Source organism: Triticum dicoccoides, chromosome 4B (assembly GCF_002162155.2).
Source record: "Triticum dicoccoides isolate Atlit2015 ecotype Zavitan chromosome 4B, WEW_v2.0, whole genome shotgun sequence".
In the NCBI taxonomy this organism is placed as follows: Eukaryota; Viridiplantae; Streptophyta; class Magnoliopsida; order Poales; family Poaceae; genus Triticum; species Triticum dicoccoides.
Window position 1 is genome coordinate 461,205,096 of NC_041387.1, and position 14,709 is coordinate 461,219,804.

Consider the following 14,709-nt stretch of genomic DNA (forward strand, 5'->3'; position numbering starts at 1 on the left):
TTACATGCAACTTACACAAAGCACACCGTTAAATTCGTCTGTAAAAGGTTCTTTCAATGATATAATTTTCACATTGTGCATGTCATGTACTATTAATCTTGTCAATAGTCAAAGGCGGTCTTAAAAATCTCATTACGCCTTATATAGATGGAAGGAGGGAGTATGAATCCATGTTATGTCCGATTAAATTTTTTCGCTTGCTATATAATGCATGTAACCTACTCATACCAACATTTTAGTGCATTCCAAATGTCTATACTACCGCTGCAATTCGAACTAAATTTGAATTCGTTTCTCTATTTCAATAAGAATCTACAATCATGATTGTTGCCAACTTCAACCATCATAGTTTGCTTGCTATCCGCCAGATATAAATCGGACAGCCTATAATGCAGGATGGCAGGCACACCATCATCAACAACCCGTTTTTTATAAGAGTAGAGATAAATGTAGTATAACATGTTCATAACCACACCATGTGTATCACCGTTATATATACTCACACATGCGTCAGTTTAAAACACTAATAAATTCTTCAAATATCCGAATTCACTTTTTATAATGAAGTATATATGATCTCTATTCGTCTTTTACACCCACACAACCCTCTTATCTTTGTAGCTAGCGCTAACTTTCTATTGTGCATACACACGCCCGCATCCCTCTCATCCTCCCTCAGCATTCTCTAGCTGCATCGCGCAAATTCGTCTTGTCACTTTAGGTCGTTCACCCACGGTGTGTGTAGGCCCCCCAGCTCCTTCTTTACTGCACACATCGATCGATATGCCTCTCTAGCCAGGTGTGCCTAGCACAAACACAAGCTTCCCCTCTTCTCTTGTCACCGTCCATGCCTCACTCCCACCACTCTTTTCATCGTTCTCATACTCGCACACTCCTCCCCCTCGATATAGTATGCCTCTCGTACCACCTCCTACATGCATCCCTCTCTCTCTATCCTTCTCCTCGTGCCTCATTTGCTTCTAACACACACATGCATGTATACCGATCGATCTCCCAACATATACCTAGATCGACTTTAACTACCCCCCCATCGATCGACGTACCTCACAAGTTATGTCTCTCCTTTCTCTAACAAAGGGCGATTGATCTTCCTATGTATTTACGTCTGCTTACCACAACCACATCATCCCCCTTCATCATTCGTGCATGCCTCCTGACCCGTCTCTCACACGCACGTGCATAGACAACAAGCAACCATCTCCTCTCTTATTGGTATTGCGGGCGTGCCCTCCGTTTGTCTAGCAAGCCTATCCCACCATTTGTTAGAAGCAACTCCACTACCACCCCCTCCAACACTCTAGCTCTGTCTCTCTTCCAACCTTATTCCTCTCCTGCACATATGCATGGATGCTGATCGATCTCCCTTAATACATGAGGCAGATCGATATCCTTAATACATGAGGTAGGCCTCTCTCCTCCTCCACACATATACCATCCATTGTACCTCTATAGTTAATTGGGCCTCCCTCTTCCCCCACCACACACCGATAGTCGAGCGCTGCAGGTAGGTATCCATGCCACATAGACAAACTGCACATGTCCTCTCTCATGTTCCAATAGGCCAGCCACTCTATATCTTTGACATGGGCACACACAAATTCGATGGCACTCTTTATCGATCATGCGTGCGCACACACACACACATCATCCCTCTCATCGATTCTATGGACACCTCAAGCCGATGATACCTCCACTCTCTTCTCGTGGATCGCCCCCTCTATATATATGTTATATCCAGGACTCTATTTCACACACATTGCATATGTTACACTTTTTGATTGACCCCCCCAAAAAAAACTCTCAAGAACCCACCCACTATATCTCTCTAGGTTTGTATCTCTCTCACACAACCCCACGTAGGTGGTGTACATATACAAGAAGAGAATAGGTGCACCGTGCACGTACTCACACTTCATGCCCAGCCACACCCGCGCGGGTACACGGTGGAGCTCATTTCTTTACGAAATGGCAGCCCACATGCTAATTTGAACGCATGTAGCGGTTGTTTACCTAGGGAGGTCGTGTACCACGCGTGCATGAAACAAAGTTTGACTTGACACATTGCCGCGTTATTTTTAAATAAAGTTATAGTGCTCAATGGCACGTACACAGAATAAAAAACGATTTTTATGGAGAAAAAGGTAGTCCGCTCACTATATACAATGGAGCCTGCCTGCCTGGTTTGTCACTCTTCAGAGTATCTCACACAAGGCTGAGGTGGCCTCTCTCTCTCACCGTTGGTCACTGATCCGACCGCATCCCGTCCGCCGGGGGAAAGGGAGGAAGTGCATCACTTCTCCGTTCGACGGCGCCAAGGCAGGACGTCCCGATCTACGGTACACGCTGTTCTCTCTGACCAAGCTCCAGCACGGTAGGGCCTACGCCACCTGCTCGCAGATTCTGCCCGCCGCCGCTCACCTAGTTACATCCCGATGACCTCTAGGTATCCCCTCCGGCCTTGCTCCACTGCCCATCTTCCCACGTCGCTGCATGTGGATCTTCCATACTTCTTTGCCCAAAACGTAGCTCGTCCGACGTACTTTCCATATTGCATTCTCGTCCTCACACCGTTTTAGACAAACACAACCGTGTTGTTATCTTCCCTTAGTACAATGAATATGCTTCTTTTTTGTCGTCGCATGTGTCATCAACTGTTATTGGCCAGTACTTGTTTCCGTTCTACCTCTTTTTTGCAAACAGGGCTATCCATTTCACCTCGTTGCTATTGCGACCTTTTGTGAACTGCACAAATCACTTTTTTCTTAAGAGTGTTTTGTGCAGTTGTACTAAAATGTCACACGGGCAACGTCTCTATATTTCAGTGCGACTGCACAAAGGGAGATTGGTTTTGCTCTATCCTCCTCATCCAACTCCGAGCCTAATCTTCTCCAACTAGTTAGTCTTAAGAGAGGCTGCAAAGGTGACCGGCTTCTATTTGTGTGTTTATTGTTTCATCAGCAGTCCTCTATTATCGTAATCACACTTAATATCTTTGGAACAGGGACGCTCAGCTCTATTTTAGTGGAACTGCACAAAATGATCGGAATGTTTCATGCTCCAGACAGCTACATTTTTTCCCAACATGCCTTGTTGATTTAGACAGAGCTGGGGGGACGTTGCTGCCAATGAAAGCATGGATCAATTTTAATTTAACACCTTCTCACAACTCTGTCTTCAGTTGTGATGTAATCATTAGCTCTGATCTGCTAATAATTGGCATGCATTAGCAAGGAAGTTAGTTTTTTATTGTTTCCGAAAGAGCATCGATGGCAATACACGCGAAACAAAAGCTGAAAGCTCACACCATTGTACAATTTCATGTCGCTGGAAAATTATTTGTATAGTACGTCAATTATGTAAACAAATGATGGAAGCTTGATAGCATTGCCAGAAGCCTCTTCATCATCCGGGTCCATGTGCCATGCACAAAATTATACTCCTTCGTTCCTAAATATTTTTCTTTTTACAAATTTCAAACGGGCATATTTTAGAGTGTAGATTCACTCATTTTGCTTCGTATGTGTACTCCCTCCGTTCCTAAATATTCTATTCGTCTTTCTAGAGATTTCAACAAGTGACTACATACAAAGCAAAATGAGTGAATCTACACTCTAAAATATGTCTATATACATCCGTATGTGCCAGTTCATTTGAAATCTCTAAAAAGACAAATATTTGAGTAGTCACTCGTTAAAATCTCTAGAAAGACAAATACTCCAGAGTATATTTAAGAACCGAGGGGGTAGTGCACAACCGCATGGGAGACTCAGCCCGGTCGTTGCGCCGCATTAATAGTGAGTAATGAGCAATCAAATCATAAGCCCCACCTTTCCAACTGTAAGTTGCTCTAAAGAAGCAACCATCAATACACTCTTCTTTGAATCCGCTCATACTACTCCATCCGTCACTATTTATACAGCGCGCTTCAGAAAAAAGAAAAAAAATCTGTGGGACCAAGGCGACTAGCGATCGGCCTGAAAAATAGCATTGGTAGTTATAGCACGGCGTCTATTACTAGAGGGAATAATGCGTACACACATGCATGCAGTGCTTCCACCCCGGGTACACACATGCATGCACTTACTCCACTCTGTAGTAGTACAATACATGGAGAGAAAATTGTGGACTTGATTGCGGTTACCACGCCCAAATTAATTGAGCATTAAACCAATCGAGAGAAATGCATCATAATGAAGTGCGCCCTGTAAACTGTGACGGAGGGAGGAGTAGTATGAAGGTGCAAAACCAAGTATGTGTATGGCCAGTCGGTCAACGCACCTCCTCTTGGCATATCACTGACATGTGGGACAGGAGTGTGAGCAAACCGATCTCAATTGACGGCAAAGAGCCAACCCGTCGTTCCTTGAGAGAGATGAGGAGCGAGAACACACAGACGGGCTCGCACGGAGGCCAAGATATATTCGAGCATGGTTGGTTGATCGATATCATTCATTACATGTTGGGCTGCCATTTTCCGCCCTTCTCCGGAATAAACGTGTACTTTAGAGATAAAAAAATAAGAGTACAGACGCTCCACCATGCGGTTCTAGTAGTAGTACTACTCATACTACTGTGCTTGGCTCTTCGCCTCTTCGTGAAGTCGAACAATGATGGTACTCCGCATGTTGGGTACTACAGTGTATGCCTCTGACAATCTGACACCGAATGGACTGATGCATGTCCACCGAGGGTAGGTTGCATTAGTCAAAAGGCGTAAGCAAGCTTCACCTTGTCCTGCAAGCTTCTCCTTGTTCTGCGAGTTGACGGGACACACCAAAAAGTAGTGCTAGTCCATACTCCCTCCTTTCCGGCTAATATGGATTAATCTTTTTTGCGGGTAAATGAGAGAGCTTTATTCATATATAAGCATTCTTAGGACGATCAACCAAGACACTGGTCACTAGGAAGCAAGGTACCCCGAAAAAAAGAAGTAGGAAGCGAGGTGTTTCATCAAGCCAACTCTCGTCCACATTCAAAGTGCAGCAAGCACGGTTCGCACGAAGATGCGCCGCAAGGTTTGCTGACCTGTTTACATGCTGAATAACAAAAAAAGAGGAAATATTACCGAGCGCTACTATTTGTAATAGGATATGAGCCAGAATTAAGCGAGAATTGTAGCGAGTGTTCCATGCAATCAAATTCCATTATCACATGCGAGAACCCTCGAAGAGAACCAAATGTGTTGAAGATTGCTTTATCACATTTTAAAATTATAATAAGAGTGCGGACGCTCCTCCATCCGGTTCCTAGTACTAGTATAGTACGTACCTTTATAGACTATAGTAGTAGTACTAGTACTAGTAAACTTTGCGCTTGGCTGTTCGCCTATTCGGGAAGTCGAACAATAATAGCACTAGTAGTATAGTGTATGCTTCTGGCAATCTGACACCGAATTAACTGTTGCACGTCCACCGCCTGAGCGAGGGAGAGCTTGCATTAGTCAAAAGTTTCTCCTTGTCCTGCGAGCCACCGCGCGCAAGCTTCTCCCGTCCTGCAACCTTCTCCTCGTTCGGCAAGTTGACAGGACACATCAAAGTAATGCTAGTCCATACTGCCTCCTCTCCGGTTAATATGGCTTAATTTCAAACGAGATAAATACACTGTCTGTCACTGTATATTTGTAGAAATACGGTCAGTGGACTTCATAATACGCTCATTGCGCTCAATATATATTTTCTGGTGTTTATACGGTCACTAGCTCACCCTGACTGAGTATGTGTGTGCATGCACGTGTAGGTTGAGCACTTGAGCGTGACCGTGTGTGCTCCGTCGTGTGCTCGGACATGCATGCATTAGGGTGTCGCGCGCGTTTTTGCGTCCATGTGTACGTATGACTGTTGCATACACGTAGGGGGAGTATGTGTAGGGGCCACTAAGGAGCAGTCAAATCACACAGTAAGTTAGTTGGAAGAAGCAACCATCATTTCACTCTTGAATGACACGTATGCAATATAAAATGGTTGATATGGAGAGAAAAAGAAAACCACTATATATACACTAGCAGGAGCCTAAGCTACAATCCTGCTTGCTTAGGTTGCTCTCTTCACAAGCATAGAATGACGGGCCTGATCCCGCAGCTGGGGAAAGGGAACAATGTTCTGCATAGACGCGGTCGACATCGGCGAGGGAGAAAACCCATAGTCGGTGCATCCCAATCGGGGGTCACCGTATGGGCCGATGACAGGTCCCACCCGCCCTTCTAGCTACAGCCCAACGTCCCAGGTAGTCCATCTTCCTTTTGGAGCCGGCTTGCTCCACTGTCGTAGCTCCATCTCCATGTCGATCTTTCTCTACTTCTACCGGCTTCTACTTGTGATGAGTTTATGTCTCATGAACTAGTGCCAGTACTATTATTCTAATCACACTTCCCAATATCTTTGCCATGCAGACTAAGGCATAGCCTAGTGGTGGGAAGGGGCTGATGCCTTCCCACCCACCCAGGTTCAAGGCATGGTACTTGCAATTTGGATTTGTTGCACCAATTAAACTGTAGGGGGTTCCCTTACAGTCTTTCTGTCAAAAAAATATATCTTTGCCATCAGGGATGCTCAGGTTGATTTTAGTGGAACTGCACAAAAGCATCGTATGATCCGAGGGTGCCAGCCGTCTTTCCTTCGACAGGTTCTACCTGGCCAGGAAATTAAATCATGTTTAGGGTTTAGGGTTTAAGTCGTAGTGACCCCATCAATAGTTTTTCTTTCGTACACGCTCTCACAACTTATTTCTTTAGTTGCGAAGTAAATATAGGCTATGATCTATGGATCATTGAGATGCATTAGCATGCGTGTTAGTTTTCTTTTGTATTTGATGGAATGTTGTAACGGGGCAACCTTGGAATAGGAATGAAAATGGAGTGGAAAGTTTCCGTTTTTCCGGAGAAAAAATGGAAACAGAGAGAAACCAACGTTTCGTTTCGTTGGATCGCGCCATCGAGCAAAACGAACGTTTAAATCATGTCTATCGTGTTCGTGTCTCACCCTCCTCCACGGCTCGACCCCACAAGGTCGCTCGGCATGCTACTCACCGCAAACCGAGTATACGATAACTTTCCTGCCTGCTTGTCGATGGATTGCACCATGGAGTACTAGCACTACTGGAAGAGATTGATGATACGTCTCCAACGTATCTATAATTTTTGATTGTTCCATGCTATTATATTACCCCTTTTGGATGTTTATGGGCTTTATTTTACATATTTATATCATTTTTGGGACTAACGTACTAACCGGAGGCCCAGCCCATATTGTTGTTTTTTGCCTATTTCAGTATTTCGAAGAAAAGGAATATCAAACGTAGTCCAAACGGAATGAAACCTTCGGGAGCGTGATTTTTGGAACAAATGTGATCCAGAGGACTTGGAGTGCAAGTCAAGAAGCAACCAAGGCTCCCATGAGATAGGAGGGCGCGCCCCCCCTCTAGGGCGCGCCCCCTGTCTCGTGGGCCCCTCGGGCAGCCACCGACGTACTTCTTCCTCCTATATATACCTACGTACCCCAAAAACATCCAGGAGCAACACGAAACACAATTTCCACCACCGTAACCTTCTGTATCCATGAGATCCCATCTTGGAGCCTTCGCCAGCGTTCTGCCGGAGGGGGAATCGACCATGGAGGGCCTCTACATCAACATCCTTGCCCCTCCGATGAGTTGTGAGTAGTTTACCACAGACCTACAGGTTCATAGTTATTAGCTAGATGGCTTCTTCTCTCTTTTTGGATCTCAATACAATGTTCTCCCCCTCTCTTGTGGAGATCTATTCGATGTAAACTCTTTTTGTGGTGTGTTTGTCGAGATCCGATGAATTGTGGGTTTATGATCAAGTTTGTCTATGAATAATATTTGAATCTTCTCTGAATTCTTTTATGTATGATTGAGTTATCTTTGCAAGTCTCTTCGAATTATCAGTTTGGTTTGGCCTACTAGATTGATCTTTCTTGCCATGGGAGAAGTGCTTAGCTTTGGGTTCAATCTTGCGGTGTCCTTACCCAGTGAGAGAAAGGGTTGCAAGGCACGTATTGTATTGTTGCCATCGAGGATAACAAGATGGGGTTTATATCATATTGCTTGAGTTTATCCCTCTACATCATGTCATCTTGCTTAATGCGTCACTCTGTTCTTATGAACTTAATACTCTAGATGCAGGCAGGAGTCGGTCGATGTGTGGAGTAACAGTAGTAGATCCAGGCAGGAGTCGGTCTACTTGTTATGGACGTGATGCCTATATACATGATCATGCCTAGATAATCTCATAACTATGCGCTTTTCTATCAATTGCTCGACAGTAATTTGTTCACCCACCGTAATACTTATGCTATCTTGAGAGAAGCCACTAGTGAAACCTATGGCCCCCGGGTCTATCTCTTATCATATTTGCTTTCAATCTACCTTTATTTGCATCTTTATTTTTGCATCTATATTATAAAATACCAAAAATATATTTATCTTATCATACTATCTCTATTAGATCTCACTTTCGCAAGTGGCCATGAAGGGATTGACAACCCCTTTATTGCATTGGTTGCGAGTTCTCAGTTTGTTTGTGTAGGTGTGTGGGACTTTTGAGGAGCCTCCTACTGGATTGATACCTTGGTTCTCAAAAACTGGGGGAAATACTTACGCTACTATTGCTACATCACCCTCTCCTCTTCGAGGAAAACCAACGCAAGCTCAAGACGTAGCAAGAAGGATTTCTGGCGCCGTTGCCGGGGAGGTCTTCGCTCAAGTCAAGACATACCAAGTACCCATCACAAACCCATCTCCCTCGCATTTACATTATTTGCCATTTGCCTCTCATTTTCCTCTCCCCCACTTCACCCTTGCCGTTTTATTCGCCCTCTCTTTCCCAATCTCCTCTTCTCTTTTCGCTTGCCTTTTTGTTTGCTTGTGTGTTGGATAATACCAAATTGTGTGATTTATCGAATACCAATAATAATGATTTCCTTAGTACTCCGATTATTCCTCTTAATGATGTTGAGTCTTGTGAAATCAATACCGCTTTGCTAAATCTTGTTATGAAAGATCAATTCGCCGGCCTTCCTAGTGAAGATGCCGCTACTCATCTAAACAATTTTGTTGATTTGTGTGATATGCAAAAGAAGAAAGATACAAATAAAAATATTGTCAAATTGAAGTTATTTCCATTTTCACTTAGAGATCGTGCTAAAGTTTGGTTTTCGTCTTTGCCTAAAAATAGTATTGATTCTTGGAACAAGTGCAAAGATGCTTTTATCTCTAAGTATTTTCCTCCCGCTAAGATTATCACTCTTAGGAACGATATCATGAATTTTAAACAACTTGATCATGAGCATGTTGCCCAATCTTGGGAAATAATGAAATTGATGCTTCACAATTGCCCTACTCATGGTTTGAATTTATGGATGATCATACAAAAAATTTATGCTGGTTTGAACTTTGCTTCTAGAAATCTCTTAGATTCAGCCGCGGGAGGCACGTTTATGGAAATCACGTTAGGAGATGCTACAAAACTTCTTGATAATACTATGGCTAATATTCTCAATGGCACACCGAAAGATCTTCTAGTAAAAAAGTGCATGCTATAGAAGAAATCAATCTTTTGAGGGGAAAGATGGATGAACTTATGAAATTGTTTGCTACTAAAATACTCCTCTTGATCCCAATGATATGCCTTTGTCTTCTTTGATTGAGAATAATAATGAATCTATGGATGTGAATTTTGTTGGTAGGAATAGTTTTGGAAACAATGCTTATAGAGGAAACTTTAATACTAGACCATTCCCTAGTAATTCCTCTAATAATTATGGAAATTCCTACAATAATTCTGATGGTAATTTTAATAAGATGCCCTCTGATTTTGAGAATAGTGTGAAACAATTTATGATTTCGCAAAAGAATTTTAATGCTTTGCTTGAAGAAAAATTTGCTCAAAGTTGATGATTTGGCTAGGAACATTGATAGACTTTCGATTGATGTTGATTCTCTTAAACTTAGAACTTCTCCTCCTAAGCATGATATCAATGAGTCTCTCAAAGCAATGAGAATTTCCATTGATGAGTGCAAGGAAAGAACCACTAGATTGCATGCTAAAAAAGATAGCTTTATAAAAGCGTGTTCTTCTAGTTTCCATGAAAATAATGATGAGGATCTTAAAGTTATTGATGCGTCTCCTATTAGATCTATGTTTTGCAATATGAATTTTTATGATTATGGGACTGATGATGAATCAACTTTGCCTAGAAGGCGTCCCAAAAATTCGGAGTCTTTAGATCTTGATGCTAAAATTGGTAAAAGTGAGATTGGAGAATCCTCAACTTCAAATAACATTGAACTTACTATCTCGGATTTCAAGGAATTTGATTATGATAATTGCTCTTTAAAAGGTTGTATTTCCTTGTTGCAATCTGTTGTTAATTCTCCTCATGCTTATAGTCAAAACAAAGCTTTTACCAAACATATCGTTGATGCCTTGATGCAATCTTATGATGAAAAACTTAATTTGGAAGTTTCTATACCTAGAAAACTTAATGATGAGTGGGAACCTGCTATAAAGATTAGAATTAAAGATTATGAGTGTTTTTCTTTGTGTGATTTGGGTGCTAGTGTTTACACGATTCCGAAAACTTGATGTGATATTCTAGGTTTCCATGATCTTGATGATTGCTCTTTAAATTTGCACCTTGCGGATTCCACCATTGAAAAGCCTATGGGAAGATCAATGATGTTCTTATTGTTGCAAATAGAAATTTGGTGCCCATGGATTTTATCGTTCTTGATATAGATTGCAATCTTTCTTGCCCTATTATTCTTGGTACGTAGACCTTTCCTTAGAACGATTGGTGCGATTATTGATATGAAGGAAGGGAATATTAGATTCCAATTTCCATTAAAGAAAGGCATGGAGCACTTTCCAAGAAATAAAGTCAAATTACCTTATGAATCTATCATGCATGCTACTTATGAATTTAGTGCCAAAGACGGCACTCGTTAGATCTATCTTTGCTTTTATGTCTAGCTAGGGGCGTTAAACGATAGCGCTAGTTGGGAGGCAACCGAATTTTCTTTGTGTTTTTTGTTTTTGCTCCTGTTTAGTAATAAATCTTGCATCTACCTTATTTTTAGATGTGTTTTTATCTTTTAGTTAGTGTTTGTGCCAAGTAGAACCTATAGGATAACCTACGATGATAGTTGATTTGATTCTGCTGAAAAACAGAAACTTTGCATGCACGAATATAATTTTGTTAAATCACAGGAACGTGCTTTTGCGTTGATTCTTTTTGATGATGTTCAATAAACAAAATTTCCAGGACTTCTTATTTTGGTAAGATTTTTAGAGTTCCAGATGTTTGCGTTAGTTACAGATTGCTACAGACTGTTCTGTTTTTGACAGATTTTGTTTTTCGTGTGTTGTTTGCTTATTTTGATGCATCTATGCCTAGTACAATAGTTTATGAACCATAGAGAAGTTGGAATACAGTAGGTTTAACACCAAAATAAATAAAGAATGAGTTCATTGCAGTACCTTATGTGGTGGTTTTGTTTTCCTTCACTAATGGAGCTTATAAGATTTCTTGTTGAGTTTTGTGTTGTGAAGTTTTCAAGTTTTGGGTAAAGCTTTTATGGACTATGGAATAAAGGGTGGCAAGAGCCTAAGCTTGGGGATGCCCATGGCACCCCAAGATATTCAAGAATATCCAAAAGCCTAAGCTTGGGGATGCCCCGGGAAGGCATCCCCTCTTTCGTCTTCGTTCATTGGTAACTTTACTTGGAGCTATATTTTTATTCGCCACATGATATGTGTTTTGCTTGGAGCGTCGTGTATTATATTAGTCTTTGCTTTTTAGTTTACCACAATCATCCTTGCTGTACACACCTTTTGGGAGAAGCCTACTTGATTATAATTTGCTAGAATACTCTATGTGCTTCACTTATATCTTTTGAGCTTGATAGTTTTTGCTCTAGTGCTTCACTTATATCTTTTAGAGCACGGTGGTGTCTTAATTTTGAAGAAATTTCTAGTCTCTCATGCTTCACTTATATTATTTTGAGAGTATTTTAGAACAATATGGTATTTGCTATGGTCATAAAGTTGGTCCTAGAATGATGAGCATCCAAGTTGGGTATAATAAAAATTATCATAGAAAGTGAATTGGATGATATGATCAATTTGATGCTTGATAATTGTTTTGAGATATGGAGGTAGTGATATTAAAGTCATGCTAGTTGGGTGATTATGAATTTAAAGAATGCTTGTGTTGAAGTTTGTGATTCCCGTAGCATGCACGTATGGTGAACCGCTTTGTGATGAATTTGGAGCACAATTTTATTTATTGAGTGTCTTCCTTATGAGTGGCGGTCGGGGATGAGCGATGGTATTTTCCTACCAATCTATCCCCCTAGGAGCATGCGCGTAGTGCTTTGGTTTTTGATGACATCTAGATTTTTGCAACAAGTACATGAGTTCTTTTGACTAATGTTGAGTCCATGGATTATACGCACCCTTTCACCCTTCCACCATTGCTAGCCTCTCTTGTACCGCTCAACTTTCGCCGGTACCATACACCCACCATATACCTTCTTCAAAACAGCCACCATACCTACCTATTATGGCATTTCTATAGCCATTCCGAGATATATTGCCATGCAACTTTCCACCGTTCCGTTCATATGACACGCATTACTTTTGTCATATTGCTCTTTGCATGATCATGTAGTTGACATTGTATTTGTGGCAAGGCCACCTTCATAATTTTCATACATGTCACTCTTGATTCATTGCATATCCCGGTACACCGCCGGAGGCATTCATATAGAGTCTATCTTGTTCTAGCTTTGAGTTGTAATTCTTGAGAGAACAAGAGAGAAGGGACAATGCTACTATCTCTTTTTCCACACTTGTGCTTAAAAATAGCACCATGATCTTCATGATAGAGAGTCTCATATGTTGTCACTTTCATATACTAGTGGGAATTTTCATTATAGAACTTGGCTTGTATATTCCAATGATGGGCTTCCTCAAAAATGCCCTAGGTCTTTGTGAGGAAGTGAGTTGGATGCACACCCACTTAGTTTCTTTTGTTGAGCTTTCATATATTTATAGCTCTAGTGCATCCGTTGCATGGCAATCCCTACTCACTCACATTGATATCTATTAATGGGCATCTCCATAGCCCGTTGATACGCCTAGTTGATGTGAGACAATCTTCTCCTTTTTGTCTTCTCCACAACCACCATTCTATTGCACATATAGTGCTATGTCCATGGCTCACGCTCATGTATTGCGTGAAAGTTGAAAAAATTTGAGATTATTAAAGTATGAAACAATTGCTTGGCTTGTCATCGGCGTTGTGCATGATTAAATACTTTGTGTGATGAAGATAGAGCATAGCCAGACTATATGATTTTGTAGGGATAACTTTCTTTAGCCATGTTATTTTGAGAAGACATGATTACTTTGATTAGTATGCTTGAAGTATTACTATTTCTTATGTCAATATGAACTTTTATTTTGTATTCATTTGGATCTGAACATTCATGCCACAATAAAGAAAATTACATTATGAATTATGCTAGGTAGCATTCCACATCAAAATTTTCTTTTTTATCATTTACCTACTCGAGGACGAGCAGGAATTAAGCTTGGGGATGCTTGATACGTCTCCAACGTATCTATAATTTTTGATTGTTCCATGCTATTACATTACCCTTTTTGGATGTTTATGGGCTTTATTTTACACATTTATCTCATTTTTGGGACTAACCTACTAACCGGAGGCCCAACCCATATTGCTGTTTTTTTTGCCTATTTCAGTATTTCGAAGAAAAGGAATATCAAATGGAGTCCAAACGGAATGAAACCTTCGGGAGCGTGATTTTTGGAACAAACGTGATCCAGAGGACTTGGAGTGCAAGTCAAGAAGCAGCCGAGGCTCCCACGAGATAGGAGGGCGCGCCCTACCTGTCTCGTGGGCCCCTCGGGCAACCACCGACGTACTTCTTCCTCCTATATATACCTACGTACCCCGAAAACATCCAGGAGCAACACGAAACACAATTTCCACCACCGTAACCTTTTGTATCCGCGAGATTCCATCTTGGAGCCTTCGCCGGCGTTCTGCCAGAGGGGAAATCGACCATGGAGGGCCTCTACATCAACATCCTTGCCCCTCCGATGAGTTGTGACACTAGAAAAAAAGACACATCCGTGACATTTTGGGCCGAACGAATTTTTTTTCTGTCATACATATGACACTTCTCTGATGATAATTGTGACAAAACCCGGTATCATCATAGATGTGGTGGGCTCCTACTTATATGACAAAAAAATCATGACAGAAAATGGGCTTTTCGTCCTGGGCAGGCCGGAGACGCAGCTGCATGACATTCTTTCGGCCGTCCATGACGAAAAAACCATGGTAGAAGCAAGGGGGAGGAAAAATTCGGGGAGTTGCCGGTTACGGTGGGAGGTTGGGGCGTAGCGATGCGCATTTCTCTCGTACAGGTACGCGCGTGTGTGCGAGGCGTTGGCTCTAACTGAACCCGAGTGAGGCGTTGGGCTCTAACTGAACCCGAGCGATTGCACTGCAGGCTACGTGTTACTGAATTCGAGCGATCGATCGATGGCTGTTAACTGAACCCGATGGAGCGATTCCTTCGCTACTTCTACTAACTGAAGCCGATTGATGCTGCCTCTGGGATGAACAGTGAGCGTTG